The sequence below is a fragment of the Desmodus rotundus genome, chromosome 2, assembly GCF_022682495.2.
Source record: "Desmodus rotundus isolate HL8 chromosome 2, HLdesRot8A.1, whole genome shotgun sequence".
Classification (NCBI taxonomy): domain Eukaryota; kingdom Metazoa; phylum Chordata; class Mammalia; order Chiroptera; family Phyllostomidae; genus Desmodus; species Desmodus rotundus.
Genome location: NC_071388.1, coordinates 177,099,719 through 177,111,209, shown reverse-complemented (window position 1 = coordinate 177,111,209; position 11,491 = coordinate 177,099,719). Strand labels below are relative to the sequence as shown.

General features: G+C 37.6%; 1 pseudogene; it reads left to right on the top strand.

Moving 5' to 3' along the window:
• The first annotated feature begins 9,459 nt into the window (after window positions 1–9,459).
• LOC112307639 (U2 small nuclear ribonucleoprotein A'-like) lies at window positions 9,460–10,479 on the top strand (annotated as a pseudogene).
• The last annotated feature ends 1,012 nt before the right edge of the window (window positions 10,480–11,491 follow it).

Here is an 11,491-nt window from a genome sequence, read left to right as displayed (position 1 = left end):
AACTTTGTTTCCTTTAAATTAATCTAATTTCAATCTCCTAACACATTGTCAGGAAATTCCAAGGTTGTTATACTTGGTGCTCTCTTCTCTTTCGCAAGGTTGCCCTCAGAGAGGCTTATGTGCTACCTATAAAATTATGTGGGTTATCGGGGTGGAGTAGGAGGGATGCAAATGTCAGTGCTTTCAGTTTCCAGGGAATTTCTCACACTGCCATTCTCAACATCCAAGTCCATGGTTGGTACTTGAAGTCAGGTAACTCTCTATGGCTTATGTGTCACATGGGGATTTAAGGAGCCAGCCTCCTCTGTCTGGAAGTAGGATGCAACCTTCCTCTCCAGTATCCAGCCACTTCCCCAGCATGCTGTGAGTCAGCTCTGAATGTGGAAGTCCTGTCTTGTCTACACAGGTCCTTATAGTAGTGGGAACAACCCATTCTAGCTCCTGTCTCTCCACTCTGCTTCTCCTTGCCAACCTGCCCTCTCTCTTCCTCTGTTATAATGAACTTTGATGGTGTATTTCAAAATACTCAAAATACTCAAACTATTACTAATTGCAAAAACAGTTTACATTTCCTCAAGGGCAAGGAAGCCGTGGTCTTCAAATTCTCTTAGGAAAACATACTTGAAGAAAGGGAGGACAACTAAAAGATTAGTTTTCTCTCTTAAACAGTGTTTGCATTCACATCATAGCTACAAACATATTCCAAACTTATATGTAGAAAAAATCATGGCAAAACTCTTGCAAATTTTTTAAAAATGGGGAAATCACTGCAATTTATATGATAAAAAGAAAAGGAGTTTTTAACAATTAAAACAAAAAACTGTTTTAGAGGAAAGTTGGCAAAGAACACAAGCAAGCAATTTAGATGAAGAAATACAGATTTTTATTAAATGTAAAAAATTGCTTAAAATTTAGAAATTAAAAAAATGTAAACTAATGTAACAATTAACTATCATTTTACACCAATCATATTGTTGTATTGGCATTTTTTCTTTTAATGTCAGACTCAGTATTCAGGACCAGGACTATGGTGAGACAACTTACCCACCTCAGGCCCCCAAAACCTAATAATCACAATAAATAATATTTTAATAAAAATCATTAAAAAACTATGGTGAATAAAATACACAATTTTAAATAAATGTAGGATGCAGCCCTTCACTAGTATGACCATAATCCCCATAAGTCTCAGGTGAAATAAGCACATATACACTGCCCATGGCTTATACATTAGTGGACAATTTGGCAGCATACACTCATAACTAAATTATACACGGCCCATGACTTAAAAATGCCACTTTTGGGAATTTATTATAATAAAATTATATGATAAATAAATAAAGATATCTATACATCAATTCTCATTTAAACATTGTTTAAAGGACCAAAACACTGAAAAGACTGATAAACAATTATTCAAATAAAGTATACCATAGCGATTCACCAGAATAATATTTAGTGATTAAAAAGAATACAGATATATAAGCTTTTACATAGGAACTTGAGCCATGTTATATAAGTAACTGACAAAAGCAGTTATGACTCTTTGTAGACAGAATAATAATAAAAACTTTATTTATCTATCTACCTACCTATCTATGAATAAAGATTTAGGAAGATGAACTGCAAAGTGGTAACTGAGGTCATCTCTGAGCTGGAAGAGTTCTGGGTTCCTTTTTCTTTCGAACTCCCTGTATCGATGAACATTTTTCTGATTCCTAAAGTTACTTCTGCCAAGTTAGGGGAGGCGGGAGAACTCAGTGGACAGACTTCCCATCAAATGACAGATTATGTAGAAATCCCCACATCATGAGGATAAGTGTAAAAGCTGTTTAGCTCATTTATTGCCTCCTTTAGACGATGACATCAAAAAAAATCTGATGGGGCAATTTTAGTACCCAGGACTTTTCCATAAGGGTCCTTCTTCTCCTTTGTTTTGAGCAAATCTGTATTCGAGTTCTGGATTTCAGTTTGAGTTATCCTTGAATGCTGCAATAATACCCTCCTCCCTCCTCTAAAGTAATTCTAAAGTAAGAGGGGATTTCTTGTTATTAAGGTATCGCATGTTTATAGACAAGCATTCTCCTACCCCAGTCCTTCAACCACAGGAGAAGAAGAGGAAAGAAAAAAAAGCCAGCATCACGCACCAGAGCCCCGGGCAAAACCTAGTGTCATGGGAACCCAAGGAGAAAGTTCCCAGACCGTGATAAGCAATGCCAAATCTTACAGAAATTTAAAGGCGAGATTGGCTAGGACACTGGAGATCACCGGCCGCTTTCAAAGTTACCTGTAGAAGTAAAATGCCAGGAGTCGCTACGAAAGGATGGATGCTGAGACTGCGGGATAAGACACTGGCGTAACGACAGACTAAGAATCTTAGAAAGCGTTATTTAAGTGAGAAGTGGTGGGAAGAGGAGTACTTAACAAGACAGAAAAAAAGAAGCTATGAGTGCCTCGGCCAGTGTGGCTCAGCTGGGTGGAGCGTCCTCCCAGAAACTGAAGGTCACAGGTTTGATTCCTGTCGGTGCCCACGCCCTCGTTGCAGGTTTGCTCTGCTGTGCTGTAGGGCCAGTGGAGGTTTCTACCTCCTATCAATGCTTCTTTCCCTTTCTCCATCCCTTCCGCTCTTTCTAAAATCAACGAGCGTGTCCTCAGGTGAGAATAAAAAGAAAGGAGTTATGAGTATTTAAAAAGCCAAGAGAGAGGAAGATGCAGTAGTATTGTGATGAGATGATACAGTACCACGATGAAAGTAAATAATTGAAGAAAAACAGCCCTGGGGGATCTAGGACTGACCAGGATCTAAAACAAAACGTGAATTGTGTGCAAACCATCTGTGCATGCCCACATTTTGATTCTTAGAGCCAGCCTGGGTCCTGAGATTTGGGTTTTGAACAAGCTCCCTGGTGACACTGATGCTTCGGCTCAGGCGGTGCCTAGAGCAGCAAGGGGCCCAGCCACCACGTTACACCTCGGCAAGGAAGGGAAACCTCTCTTTCTCTGAGACTAAATTAAGGAAAGAGACATGATAGTTGTAGAAATCAAACCTGAGATGAGAACAGATGAGGGGTTTATGCTAAATGACTTTCTGCTCCTCCATAAATTAGGGGTGAGCTCATCTGTTGACAATGAGGGAGTGTGGAGAAATGAGGGCTTGGAAACAGTGGGGAAGCTTTGGATGCACTGTTGTAAGACTCTTATCAGGAGATCAGGAAGAGATGAGCTGGTTTTTTGCTGAGGTGCGTTAATAACGTAATGAAAGCATGGAATGAAGTGGGGGTTAGGGAAAGGAAGTAAAGATTACTTTGCCCAATTAAAGTTAATGAGAGAAATTTCACTTATGGTGGCCACAATGCGCTTGCCTTAAAAGGCTCAGGAATGCCGTTCACCCCATGACCTACACATTTGAAGCAGCCTACCCCCAATTTAACTCATTCTTCTAAACTTTTTCTACTTACACATGTTCAGCAAGTGAGTAACATAAAAAAAAAACAACAAAAAAAACTACAGCTGCTACTTGTAAGCAGGCTGTCCAGAAACAAAAATACATATGGAAAAATGAAAGCTTCCAGACTGTTTAATATATGGGCAAAGAGCAGTTTTCAATTTATCCAAGTTAATTTTCCCACAAGCAATTATCCTTCTTGGCACCTACCCAGGACCTGAGGCTGACGTTCATCCTTCGGCATCGAACGGCCTGGGAATCCCTAATGACCTGAAGTTCTCCTGATGTCTCCGTGCCTGTGCCTCATCTGAAAAACCACTTCCTTTCTCCTCACTGTGCAACTCTCCTGTGCTTTCAGTCAAGGGCTCTTTCTCATATGTTGCCTTGGAATTTGGTTCTAAATGTTATATGAACATTGTTAGAAAATGAACCTCCCTTATCTGTTATTCTGTTCATTAAAAACAGAATAGAGAAAGGAGAAAATAAATTGCAAGGAATCCCTCAGCCACATTCAATGTCCACAACATTCAGAGGGTTGGTTGTTGAAATATGAAAAGGCGAATGTGGCGGAGCTGAAAGTGAGCTGACTGGAGCCGCAGGCTCCGAGCAGAGCCATGGCCTCCGAGTCTCCCTGTCCAGTTCCAGCAGCAGCTGCAGCTCCCCAGCCCGGTAATTTTACTTTATGATCACTCCCCCATTATTAGTAATTTTATGCACCAGGAACTTCACTGCTTTTCTCATTTTCCGATTATTTCTACCAGACTCATTTCCAAAACTCATCTGCCACATTCCTCACCAGGCCTCCTCTGAGGTCATTTTCCTCTTTGTAAAATTGTCTCAGAGATTTCTTTCACTTTACCTATCATCTCTCTATTCATGGCTATTTACATATCTTATTTCCTATATTAAACCATTAGCTTCTCAAGGACAGAATTCATGGCTTACTTTATTCCATATCCTCCATAGCATCTAATTTTATTTTTAAAGTTTTTCTGTATGATTGTTATTTATTAAAATGTAATCCAGTTAGAAACTGAGAGGAAGTTAAAATAAGTGGTAACTATGAAAACATGTTTTCAGTTTAATTCCGAAATTCAGTAAGCATAGTCAAGGATACTACCTCGCTTTTCGCTGTATCCATCACATCTTTACTTCTAATTGCATGTAGGCTATGGGATGTGCAACCCAAAAAATGTTTGCGAGGGAACTAATCAGACCTACATGATATACTTCTGGTGAGTTAGACTCTGTGCCCATAAGCCACAGTAAAACATAAACTGTATAGCAACAATTTTAATTACAGAGATTAGGGATGAAGGGAAAAGTTATAAATTTAAAGACAATAAGAACATGTAGAAAAAATAATCCAGGTTTTTATACTACTACCTCTGTTCAGCCAAAATATTTAATGCATTTTGATGAATGTAGTGAATACCATTTTGAAATTTGCAAATATATAATACATACATACAAGTACATAAATATGGAAAATTACTTTTCTAAATGTTGGATTGATAGGGCAGTTTTCGTGAGACAATGCTAATCTCATTTGCTGGAAAGTTCTGGAATAATTCATGTAATCTATTGTCAGCAGTTTTCCAGTCTAACAGACCCAGGAAAATTCTCAAAACAACTGCAGGCTCTTTTTGGTTCAATATCACCTCTCCACTGTAATATATCAATAGTGATATGTTATGTTGGTGTCTAATCTAAAGAACCTTTTGCCCTATTCTTTATAAATCAGTTCTAGTTTCTTGCCAACAAGAGTTTTCTTCAATGTATTAAAGAAAATACTACTGCTTTACAATCACTAAGATTTAATTAAACTGAAACACAGTATAGCCTCTTTTCTTGAGATGCAAACATTTAAAAATATATAATTGGCATGACATTTTCCAAATAGAACATACTAAATAAGGTTCATAACATGCGATTTTCAACATATGAAATTTTTCTCCTAAAATGTTAAAATAACTCCTTTGGCAGAGATTAAAGGAGTCCTCAATAATACCTACTAAATGCCAAAAGTTAGGAAACGTGTTTTCCACTATATAGTGAATAGACTCAGAAGGGACTTACTTAAGCGACAGTCCAAACTGGCATTGTGGAATAAATTAAACATGTATTTTGTCTTCAACCAGAAAGACCAAAAGACCTGATGCTGATGCCTGATTCTTACATGAACTTATTATTCAAGGTATAACTTTTCTAATCTCAAAGTGTGATAACTACATTGAAAAGTATTATAAACACCTGAGAGGATGAAAAAACCAAACTACTTTCCTCCACTTTTTTCAATCATTTAGTTTAAATTAACTGGGTATGCTTAGGGAATTTAGCTTAAGATTGTGAGAACAAAAAAATTTTATGAGCCAAATTGAACTGAAATATTATAATTATTACTTGAATATAGTCAACATGTAAGTTTTAAAAAATAGTCTGGAATAGCAAGCATAACTGCTTTAGCAGAAGGCATTGGGGGAATAGAATTCATCCTTTTCAAATTGCTTTCAGATCTGTAATCATCATAGAGGCTTCGAACTGAGCAGACTGTAACACAATCTACCTCTTTTTAGAAGCATTACCTCAACCTGCCTCTGTCTACATAGGTGAGTCTTATGCTTGAGGACATTAAGAAAATTGTTAAGATCATTGTCTTGAAACAATGGGTGAACCTGATTATCCTCTGCAGCAACTGTAAATACCAACTTAAAATATCATAAAAAGGATCTCTTTTATTTTTCATCTCATACAGTATCTGGGAAAGACCTTTTAAAATAAAAATCTTTCCATTTTTGTTTGCACAGTCTGCAGGCTTTTGCTCCCACAGATGTTCCACATTTACACACAGGGAGGGAGCATGCTGAAACCCACCTCCGCCATTTACAAAATGATGGTAATACTGAAGAGCGTTGCCTTCTCCTCCCCCTGGAGGCTTTATTAAATGGTTCCAGATATTCATCCGCTGTGACCATGGAGGATATCTGACTAGAATTTTCTTTTGGTGGGCCTCCTCAATGCTTGTCCACCCTCTCTACTCCCCCAGGACAAAGGTGTTAGGCTTGGTGTTAGAAAAATGCTAATTATATGCAGGCATTTCCTGGCTAATCATTAAAGGGCATTTTTTAAGGATGGTATTAAAGAGGATTAAGCATCAATTAAAAAGTAAATGAAATTATTTTACTGACAGCATATGAATCGAAAAACGATTGCTCTTTGTGAAACAGTAACGTTCAGACAAGACAAAATGCGATCTGACTGCAGTTAGTTTATTGTTTAGTACGTAGTGGAAGAAAAAAGTTAATTGAAATATGAAAAATGTTTAGTAAGGAATTGCCGTAGTCATTTACCAAATAACGTTGACGCATGTCACGTTTACAACCAGAATTTGCTGAAATATCTAGCTTTTATTTATACACAGTAAGAAATTGTTGGGTTGCTTAATCAATAAAACATTCATCTCTTTTAGAAGCATTTTTAAATCTCCAAGCAAAAAATAAAGAGGCTGTGAACACAACTGCAATGAATTTTCTTTTTACTGAATATACAAATCCCATCAAGTTTTCAACTTTTATCAACTTTTAACAGTCTCACCAGAATCCACTGCATAAAATCACTGCTTTCTATATATGAGCCCCTGCAGAGGGGAAGACGGTTTTCTTTTTGCTTCAAAGTATTTGCATGTCTTAAATAAATGGTTTAAACTCAACCTTGTTCATTAACATGGTTACCAACTGAGCCAGAACTAAATGAACTGCGAATTTAAACAATGCTTTGTAAGTGGTAATGTGTAGGGGCACCTAAATAGTCATTTAAACGCAACTGTTTCTGTAAATTGTAAATGATTTGGTTTATATTAAATAATATGGCTGACCTGATTCAGTATCTTCCCATTATCGTGTTTTTATTTATTGTCACCCTCATTACTAGTCTTGCTCTAGCATACCATTATTTTTTGAAAAAGGATAAAAGGGCACAAATCTCATTTTATATTGTGATAATTACTATTAGAACGTTTTAGACATAAAATGACATGTTTCAGTTGACGAGGGAAATATTCTCTCAGATGTCCTAAGAGGGTAGCTGAATTCTACTAGAATAAAAGAATGGAATGTTAAAATAAATCTATAAAGAAGTTGAATAAAACTTCAAGAAATTTGGGAAAGAAAAGATGTTATCGCTTGGAGAATTTCTGATTGGTAACTTTTCAATGATTTTTATTGTTATTTTTGACATTCCCTCAGGTCTTACCTTGTTATTTGCTTACATTTAAGTCTTCAATCCATTTTAAATTTATTCTGTGCATGGTATAAGGAGGTGGTCTAATTTCATTTTTTCCCAACACTAGACTAGGCTGTTTTTTCCCCATTGTATGTTCTTGCCTCCTTTGTCATTTATTAATTAACCATAAAAAAGCTTGGTACATTTAGACAGTGGAATACTATGCAGATGCAAAAATGAAGGAAGTCTTACCTTTCACGACAGCATGGATAGACTGCAGATTATTATGCTGAGTGAAATGAGCCAGGCAGAGAAAGCAAATACAATATGATTCACTTACATATAAAATTTAATGAACAAAGTAAACTAACAAAATATAAACAGACTCGTAGGGGACAGACTGACAGATGTCGGGGTGGGTGTGGTTGAGAGGACTAGGAGAAAATGGTGAAGAGAAGCAAAAAAACAGGCAGAGACAACAGCATGGAGACTGCTAGAGAAAAGGGGGCTGGGGGTGGTGGAAGAGGGCACACGGGAGGTAAATGGTGTCAGAAGGAGACCTTACTTGGGTGGTGAGCAGATGATGCTGTGCGCAGATGATGTGTTAGAGAGTTATATACCTGGAACCAGTGTGGTTTTATCCGCCAATGTCACTGCAATAAATTCAACAAAAAAATAGGCCAGTAAGGGATAACCTCACTGTTCTCCTTTATGAATAAATAGATTTTATCTCTCTCTCAAAAACAAAAAAGTGAGTTAGTGACACATCATTTCAACCATCCAAACCACTTCATTAGAATTCTTCTGTTGCTGTCTCTCTTCTTTACTATCTAATTTTTCATCTGTAGTTACAATTTAAATAAGAATATCCCCAGATAGCTTGTTTTTATGATTGCTTTCTTCTACTATGTTTACTCCTTAGAACATTCTGTGTGTCCTCAAAGTATTCCTGGCATAGTTCTAAAACTTTTTTCTCCTTATTTCAGTTTTACCAGGAATTTTGCAACACTTCCTTTATAGTTCTCATGACTTTCTCCAACCCTGTGGCCACAAGTTAAGAATATCTATACCTCATTCCACCAAGAATTATCTAGAGGCCCCAGGCCAGTGATTCTAAACTTCTTTATGGGAAAGAGCTACACTTGATTTATCATTATTATTTCTTAGGAACCCTTCAAATTCTTTATTAGGAAGAAAGAATTTGAGAGTAATTTTAAGTAAAAAGTTGAGACTAATTTTGGGAACCCAAGTTCTTAGGGAGAGTATCAGGCTGACTCTACATGAAGCACCAAAGCTGGATCATCTACATGCAAAGTAGAGTGGTAAGTGTGTGTAGAGAGTGGGAGGGGGAGAGAGCATAGGTCTATCTTACAGTTAATTTTACATGTCAGTTTGGCTGGGCCATGGGGTGCCAGACGTTTGGCCAAACATTATCCTGGGTATGTCTGTGAGGATGTTTCTGGATGAGATTAACATTGAATCTGTTGACTAAGTAAAACAGATTGTTCTCCCTAATGAAGGTGGGCCTCATCCAATCAGTTGAGGACCTTAATAGATCAAATAGTCTAAGTAAAAAGAAAATATTTCTGCCTGTTTCATTTGGGACACTGGTCTCTCTTTTTTTGCTTTTGCACTCAGGCTGAAATATTTGCTCCTCTTGGATCTCAAGACTGCTGGGTTTTGGGCTAGAACTCACACCATCAGCTCTCCTGGGTCTCAAGCTTGCTGACTACAGGTCTTGGATTTCTTAACTTGCATAATCACACAAGCCATTACAAATATATGCACAGAGAATGGTGAAGCTGACAGCGGAGCTGATTGAGCAGTTGGCACAGATACCAACTTCCATGTGGGACCACGAGCTGGACCTCTGTGGATATAAAATTCCTGTCACTGAAAATCTGAGTACAACCTTAGGCCACTTGGATGTTACTGATTTTACAGACAATGAAATCAGGACATGGAATGGTTTTTCTTTGTTGAGGAGACTTTGAAAGCATTATTGGTGAACAACAGAATGTATGGCATAGGTGAGGGACTTGATCAGGCTCTGCTCTGGCTGGCGGAACTCATTCTCCCCGACAATGGTCTCGTGGAACTGGGTGATCTGGGCCCTTTAGCATCTCTCAGATCACTGACTTACCTAAGTATCCTAAGAAAGCCTGTAACAAATAAGAAGCATCACAGATTGTATGTAATTTAGACAGTAGTACAAGTCAGAGTACTGGTGTCCACAAGGTGAAACTAAAAGAACATCAGGGAACGGAGAAAACATTCAAGGGCAAACGAGGTGCACCAATTGCAAAGGATATTGCCAGGAGAAGCAAAACGTTCAATCCAGGTGCTGGTTTGCCAACTGACTAAAAGAAAGTTGGCCTATGTCCAGGGGATGTAGAAACAATCGAGACTGCCATAGCAGCCCTGGCCACTGTGACTCAGTTGCTTGGAGAATCATCTCCTAAACTGAAGAGTAGGGTTGGATTTCCTGTCATGGCACATGCCTGGTTTTCAGGTTTAGTCGCCAGTCCAGGCACATGCGAGAAGCCACCAATTGATGGTTATCTCTCTTTCTCTTTCTCTCTCTCCCTCTCTTCCCCCCTCTCTAAAATCAACAAGCATGTCCTCCAGTGAGCATTAAAAAAACAAAAAACAAAAAACAGAACACCATAGCAAATGCATCAATTCTGGCTTAAGTGGAATGGCTGAAGGGCTTGCTGCAGTCAGCTCAGATACCTGGCAGGGGACGCAGATCAGGCCCCACCCATGATGGGGAAGAGGAGAAGGAAGAATACACGGTCACAAATGGGCCCTGAGCAGCGTGGCCTGAGTATCCATAGGATGTATGACGTGTCTACTTGGGACACTCCTGCTTTTTGACCATGGAATAATAGCCTTGTCTGTGGCAGCAAAGAGGACTTCACATGAATTGTTGAAATGCTTTAATATGCTGATGGTAATTTTGTTATTTAAATTTTGAGATATAAATGCCTGTTTCCTACAAAAAGTAAAAATAAAGGAGACTCACTGTGCTGTCTACTCCCCCACCCAGTATCATACACATATATTGTTTTTATAATTTCTTATTGGTTCTATTTCTCTGGAAAGCCCTGATACAATAGCTAAACTTAAAAAGATAAAATACTAAGCATTAGCAAGGATGTATAGTAAATACATTTTTATACATTGGGTGAGAGTAGAAAATGGCATAACCACTTTGAAATACAATTTTGACAGATTTCTTTATAAAGTTAAACACATTTAACATGCAACTCAGTTATTGTAATTTTTGGTATTTATCAAAAATAAATGAAAATATATGCCCCCAAAAAGACTTGGACACAAATATTCATAGTAGCCTTATTCAAAATGACTAAACATGAGAAATGACCCAAATGTCTATCAATCAGTGAGTGGATAAAGACATTGTGATATGGATGTAATAGAACACCTCTCAGCAGTGAAAAGAAATGAACTACATAGAGCAATACAGGTAAATTTCCACAGTGATACTGGTGCATACAGCATGATTGAAGAAAGCTTCGACAAGGCCATGGTTACACAGGTATATACATTGTTAAAACTCATCAGGTTGTACATTTAGAAATGTATAACATGTTATTTTATGTGTATTACACCTGAATACAGTTGATTTAAAAGGAAGAATATCAAGGAAAAGTTTCGGATTTTATAAAATCACATTTTTTCCCATCTCTTTAGTTTTTATTTAGGAAAGAATAATATCAATATTTAAAATCAATGAAAAGTTTTGTTATTTCTGCCTGCAGTAATGAGAAATTGTGTCACATTAGTGTGGTAAAATCTTTC